Genomic DNA, 7,719 nt, shown 5'->3' on the forward strand with positions numbered 1-7,719 from the left:
ACCAGTGCACTGCAGAAGAGAGGCAGGTCACAGCTTCCTGGCAGTATTTTCTCCTCCACAGCAAATATGCCGATTCAGCAGGCTGCCCAGCTTGCTTGTGCTTATTTCTGTGCTGAGCACAGCCAGGTGTCACACAGGTGAGGCTGCACATAGACACACAGGAGGGCCCAGAGGGCTTTTATCTATTTTCTCCGTGTGGCTGAGAGAGCACGCAAAGGTGCCTGCTGATTTTGTATGTTCAGCACCGCAGAGAGGAAAATCGATGTGGGAACCACAGATGGCTTCAGTGTTACAGGGTACTCCAGGCTGCTTTCCATTGGAAACACAACTGAATTACTCTTAATGGCTTAACTTTACTGACCATTATATTTTGTTTCATTATTCAAAGGCAAACGCTGAAGAAGCTTTTTGTGAGCATACTGGGTTCTCTCAGGTGGAAGGAGGTGAGAACCATTTCTGCATCATTTCAGACACTTGTTTTAGTGATTTTACATGGTTTTAGGAAGCTTTTCGTCCCTCTGATACTGAGCTCTCTTTAGCAGATCTTTCTGTCTCTTTTTTTTTTCTTTTTTTTTTAATATGTCTTGGGATTCAGGATCATTTCCTTGTTTATTCTGCACTCCAGAGCTATCAGCCATCCTCAAGTGTTTGTCTCATCACCTTCAAGACTGCACCCCTACCCAGGAAAACAGCAAGGGAAGAACTTTCTGCTCTCTGCAGGTTTTTCTCCCAATAAGTCTGAAAATAGTGTTTGTTTGGTTCATATTCTTAGCTAGCTATGGACTCCCCACCGAGACCCCCTGCCCTGTCAATTGCTGACTAATCCTGCCGGCAGCAAAAGTAATCCAAACTAGAGAGCTGTTCAGTAACAGCAGAAGAATCTATTAAAATAGATTATGCTCTCTGCTCCGTTTTGGTACTTATCCTATGAGATTGGCCTGCCTCGGGGTTGCCCCAGGGCACATGCACTCAGCACTCTGCAGCCACCCTGGAACGTCCCCTGGCAGCTCTGTAAGGCTCATATGCACAGCAAAGGGCCAGGCAAAATTCAGGCCAGGGAGATCTGTGCACCCAGGGACCTGGCTGCAAGGTGATGCTTACAGGCAGGCTGGGCCAGGAAGCTGCTGCTGGGTTTTTTCAGCTTTCTTATCGTTGGCACACAGGCAGCAGAGCAGCTCTGTATTTGATTTGACTGAACCTTCTTCTGAGACTTCAAGAGGAGCAAACGCCTACAGTATTCAGGCCCTAAAGGCAAAAAGAAATGCATAGTACCTATGGCCTAGAGTTAATTCAGCCTTGAAATTTAGTGGCTACCTACTATTAGGAAAGACCCCAGCCTGGGGCTAGGAGCAGAATTTCTGCAAGCCATTGGAAGAAGTCTTTGGTATTTACATACCTTCCCTTAGAGCTGCTTAGTTACAGGCCTTCATCTCTTTCCTGGGCACAAGGCTAAACCCTGTGGGTTTTAGAATCATAGAATCAATTTCTTGCCCCTTTCATGACAACCCCCACCCCCATCAGATGCTCAGCACCTGGCTTCCAACATTGACTTTCTGAAGGTCCCCTGCCTCTGTCTTCCCACCAGTCACATCAGGCGTGGACTCTGGTGAGGTCTGCTGCACCAGCTGCTCTTGCTCCAATGCTGTGACTGCCGTTTCTCCCCTGGCAGTCACATCTCTTTCCACGGGAAGCTGCCTGTGCTCTTCTGTTCAGAGCCTCAGTGTGCCCAAGTGTGTTTCTGAGAGTCGTTTTTCCTGGCGCAGGAAGCCAGTTTGATTGCAAGGATCATAACCCTCCTTCCAACCTGCTGAACAAAATATAACAAATAAAGCCCTTGTTACTTCCATGAGCTTAATGCAGTCACCCCCAGCTGAGCCACAGACACTACTAATAATGCACGAGCTGCTCTGCGGTGTGTCAGAAAGGGACCATAGCTGACACAAGCTGGAGGATGAGGGATGCTGATACAATGGAGTTAACCTTGGTTGGACAGTGAATCACTCACCCCTTCTGCTCTGGAAAGCGCTGTGCACAGTTAATGCCATGTGGGTAGATCTTGCTAGGCTCCCTCTTGCCACTTTGTTTAATTGTGTGACATTAAAGCTACCTCCTAAGCAGTAGGACAGGCATATGCAGAATGTACCTATTTACCTCACAGGTTTTTAAGCCCACCGAATTCAAATAGGTTATGTAAAGCAGCAAAATCTACACAATTTAAATTGGCCTGACTTCTGAAATCTGCAGGTTCCAGGACCTAAAAGAAGGCCTGCAGCTAGACTGAGTATCCAGGGGAGGTCCTTTTGGCATACAAAGATCAAGCACTAACTGAAATTCAAACACACCTTTACGCCTAGTTTTTATCTAATTTCAGTTTCACGCAAAATAATGTTGCCCTAGAAATGAAATTTTCCCGTATGTCTGCAGCAGCTCTACAATGGCCATTTAGTGGAGCAGTAAAGCAAAGCACCAGGTACTTGACAGCTCTCTTTTGTGTCACTCACAACATGCCTTCTAATTCTAGAGAACTAACTGCCATGTACTCCAACAGGGTTTCTTTGCTTTCCTGAAGCAGTTACATGACTTAAGAGTTTGGTCATCTTTTCTGCTAATAGGAATTGTATATAGGGGAAGTAGAAAGCACTGCACATTAAAATCTTAGCTAGCTCAGGACACCAGCAATGTGATCTGTGCAGCTCTGCAAAAGGAATTTTTATTATTTTCCACACTTAACACGGTAGCATTAATATTTCATTACTAGATTTCACTATGATTTTTGTCCTGTTACTGTCTGAACCAATTTATTGCTTGAGAAGGTAATTTTTAATCTTCAGCAGTAAGTGAAACTATACCCTCAGAAAACCTTTCCCAATGTGGAATTTCTTTGCTGTTTCATTATAATTGAGGTGATGCTGTATCCAACAGCTCTTCATGACAGCAAAATATATCCATCAGTTTTAGGAGGGGAGTGAGGCTTACCTTCCAGTTTCTAGCACAAAAGTCTGTGTTTGCCACTGTCTTAATCTGTAATTATAGAAATTCAGACACTGAGAATGGTGAGAATGGGTTAAAAAGATGTCATCTTATACCAAAAGGCTGGGTTTAGCACTGAGCACTCAGTCCAGCTGGCCTCTTGGGTGCTACAGCACTGGTGCTACAGCAATTTCCCTTTGAAAAATAAAGGTGTTTATTTGGGCTCTGCTTCAAACAGAGTTGAGGGTATAAAGGCATAGGCAGCTTTAGGCCAGATTTGTTCCTCTCTTAGGCTTGTGATTTAGAGCCCTGTGTCTTGTGTCCTGACAGCCAGTCTTGGCTGCCAGAGAATGACAAAGGGCCAAAGACTTCACAGTCTGGTCTTAACCCCATCTCTCACCACCCTTGCTCAGGCACCAGAATAGGGTTTAGCACACAACATGGAAAGAGGGGGAAAAGAAAATAAAATCTCAAATAAAAAGCCATTCAAAACATGCTTTATTGCTGCAAAACATTTCTCAATGTCAAACATAAGTAGTTAGTGTTCATTATTCATCCCCTCACCAATGTGAAAACACCCTTACTCCCTAGATGGAGCTCTCTTCAGCTGGGTATAGGCCATGATATTGCACCTCCCCTTAACTCGAGCCTGAAGGATACAAACCAGGATGTGCCATTTCTGTCCCACCTTCTGCTCTGTGGAGTCTGCTATCTTTGCTTTGTGGGCAATGTCTTGTCCTCTCAAAGTGCAGGGTTGTTTTCCTGACTGTTATGGGGATACATAAGATGGAAGAGGGATGCAGGCAATTCTCTATCAACCACTGACATGAAGCATAGCTGTCCCTTCACCATCTAAGAAATCCAAGACATTCCCAAAGTTATAGAGAGGCGCAGTGCTACTGGTCCACTCCCACGACAAGCAGACAATTTGCCTATTTGTCACCTTGTATATAAAGTCAAAATGTTCCCCTGTATGTTTGTGGGTCTCCAGAGGGACTTTTCCTTCCTGAGCTGCCCAAACTGTTTCGTGAATTCTCCCTGGAGCAACACTGTTGCACACCATCCTTCACATGTGTCAAACCACCCATGTCGGGGTTCTTCCTTGTACGTCTCCAAAACCTATCAGCAGCAGCTCAAAGGAAAATCATGTTTTGATACACTGCCTGTAGGTGTCCAGACTGACACAGCATTAACATTTGTAGACACTTTTTCATGTTGCAAACTCACCATGACTTGTTGCAACATCACAGTCGTCTCTGTACACCTTGTCCTCTTCTTCTTCCAACCTCTGCGTGAGCCTAAAGGATGATCTTGTTTCTTCTTCTTTGTCAGTTTACCTAGAAAATATCTCTTCTTCCTATCATATTGTCCCAGCTAGAGTCACAGCAGCACCTAGATAGCCTGAAAGGTTCACCAGGGTACATACCACCAAATGAGTTCTAAGTTCCAGTGCAATGTATTTAATAATAGTCACACCTGTCAACACCACTCCATCAGACCTCAGTACCTGCATTCTCAGGGCTTTTTGTCTGTCCAAATGCTTCATCTAAAATCCCTCCTGTGGTAATCACAGCTCTTCTAATTTGAAGACTTAAAACCAATTCAAAGCTGAACCAAAGGACACAAAATTTTCACTCTGACATTTCATGTTTCTCAAACATCTCCTAGCCTGCTGGAGACTGGCCCCAAATAGAGCAGAGCCAAATGAGTTGCATCAGTGTTCATAAAACTGTGTTTTGAGGAGAAACCAGGAGGTGGGCTCATACTTATCCCTCTAACAGACTCCAGAAATGACACTAATCCAAATCAAAGGGTCTAACTTTGACACTTACAGCATCAAACAACTCCTAAAAGCCTTCCTAGACTCTAAATATTGGGCATATTCTTCACAGGGAAGCTAAGCAGCAGAGAAGATTTTTCCAGTGGAAATGTTTTCTCTTGTAATCTTTCCTGATCTGAGAATTGTAACGAGTGCATGGAAATTACAAGCTGCTATAAAAATTACAGAGACTAAAACTACCATTTTATCCTGCATTAGAACAATTTTAACATTGTCGAAGGAATACATCTCTGCAATTTTAAAATTATTTGAGTCATGACAGAAAGACTCACAACTGCAATATTTATCTCTCAGATTCATCTTAGGATGTTCCTGAAGACTTGTGAGATGTCACATTGTATAGCATTTTGTGGGGACCAGAGAAAGTCACTTTGACAAGTAACGTGTGCAAGTTGGAGCCATTGATTATGGAGGATTTAAATTTTCTGTTCTGTATTCATGGAACAATAAATAAAAAAAATACTTCAGTGGTCACTGTAGGACTGCAACAACTTCTACAGAAATGCAATTTATAGTTGCATATTTTTAACAGCAAGCTTTGGCATACATTTGATTAAATTTGCTTTCCAGTGCACTTAATGAGAATTCTAATTCTCTAGAGCTTTCTATAGGCAAGCCAGGTAAAGAGGAGTCTATCAAGTCGTAGCTGTGGTTGTTAGCACAAGGAGCTGGCTGCTTTGAAGAGAAATAAAATTCATAAGCATGCATGCATATATTTTAATATTGCCAAGATACGTATTGGCAGAGCAATAAATAGTAAGAAGATTTATTACCCACTCTATTTCCCAATGTATACAAATGCAAGGGATACTTGGGAGGTGTAACATCTTTCAGGAATGTGTTTGAACGGAGTGGCTTGAGGAAACGTTATTTATTTTGGGTTCTCAGAGAATCTCAGGTTGATTCAGTCTCTAAATTTCAACAAATTATGCTATTACTTTCCCTGCCTGCCTGATGGGAAAGGCAAAAGTCTCCCTCTAAGGGACAGAAAGTTATCTATCTCCTGACTGGAGGGCACTCATTGCTCTAAAAGGAGGATGAAAAGGCAAAATAACTTTTTCTCACCTGCTCCTCTTTGGTGCCTTTCTGCTTCAGTTCTCAGATGACAATAATTTTAATAAGGACTATCTCAATACCACAATCATCTCCTTACAGCAGCCTGGAAAACAAGTTTCAGACTACCTGATAAGAATTTTGGGGATGTTCAGCCAGGATGACTCTTTCCTATATAAATCTGTAACCACAACCTTACCTCAAACAAAAGAATTTTACAAGAGATGGTTTGGTTATGGCAAATGTTTTATCCTTGGCTGTAGAGCTGGGATGACAAAAACTGTCACCACATAATCTGTTAGGGGAAATTCCTTGGAGCTGAAAAAAAAAAAAAAATCCATCTCCAATATTGCCAAAGGTGGAGCATTTGGTGAATGAAGGAATATCCACACTGCAACTGAATGCACAAATCAGTCCTGAGCTACTTTGCTTTTGCAAGTTTGCCTTGTTCCAACATCCTTTATTCTAGCCTAGATGTTGAAAAGTCTGAGTGAAATCCTAGGCATGTTCTTCTCAGTGGTAAAATCCCACCAGGATTTCTTCCATGCAGCTACAGGTGTATCTGCCAGCTCCATAAACATTATGCTGAATGCTCATCTCCAAATGAAATCTGGTTTCTGCGAGCTAGAGAGTTTATTAGATTTTAAGAGAGTTTACAGAGTTTATTGGGTTTTAAGTTAATGTTGTGAAAGTATTAACAAGAATTATCTACTCATATAACACTTTCAATCTGCAGATTTAAAATTAACTGAAGAGTTCAATAAGTTTGCACCCACCTCTCTGATGGGGACCCAGAGCAGTGCAAGCAAGAGATTTTCTATTCAGGATAGTAGAAGAGGACACTGGTAAGTTTTGGAGCTGTACCCCAAACCTCAGTCTTCAGTCACAGTAGTACTCTTCATTACCACTAGTCCTGAAATGACAGTAGAATCAGTATCCCCTAAAGAATATAAATTAACATAATAAACCCCACTTTTAATAATTTCAGCTGTCAATGGTCTGAATCAATGTTGTTTCTTTAAATACTGACCAATGCTCAGCATCTAATTCTTACACAGAAATTAAAAACAAAACGAAACACATTTAAAAAAAAAAAAAAAAAAGCCCACACACAACCAAAACCAAAGAACAGATCAAATATAGCTTGTGTTTATGCTGATTTTCAGAAATAGGTTAATAAACACTGCTTAGATGAAAGGAGCCTCAAGCGTTAAAGAAAGAAATCAGAAGGTCTCACTTAAGTGATTTTTTGGCAGGAATCAAATTAACGAATATAATATGGATTGCTGACAAGGTACTTGATCATTCTCTGCAGTAAGGATTTTTTTTTTTATGTGTTTATTTATTTATTTATTTATTTTTATATTTATGCATGAGTTTGTGTGACTTGATTCCATTAACACTTCATTTGATAATGACAAATGGCATTTTTATTTAAGAGGAAAATGTGAAGAAGTCCTGACTTGCAAGAGCAAGTTAGAATATGTGACATTATGTCCTACTGCATTTTCTTCTCCTTTAGAAAACACAAGCCTTCAATAAAGGGCTTTGCTAGTACAAAAGAATGCAAACATTTTATTTAGTCTGTAGACAATTTTCCTCTAATTCAATCAAGTTTTTGTTGTTGTGGGTTTTATTGTTGTTGTGTGGGGATTTTTGTAGGGCTTGGTTTGTAAGAGGGTGGAGGATAAAATTACAAGGGAGACATAAAAGAGACTTAATAAGACCATGGAACTCTTTCTTAAGCAGTACAGCATCTTAATTTCTGATAAATTCAGGCATCCTCCATCTGGGGGTTGATTCTGTCAGTCTGTATCTATGTCTGTCTGCCTTTATCCATCTCTCTAGGCATTCAT

This window comes from Indicator indicator, chromosome 10 (genome assembly GCF_027791375.1).
Source record: "Indicator indicator isolate 239-I01 chromosome 10, UM_Iind_1.1, whole genome shotgun sequence".
In the NCBI taxonomy this organism is placed as follows: Eukaryota; Metazoa; Chordata; class Aves; order Piciformes; family Indicatoridae; genus Indicator; species Indicator indicator.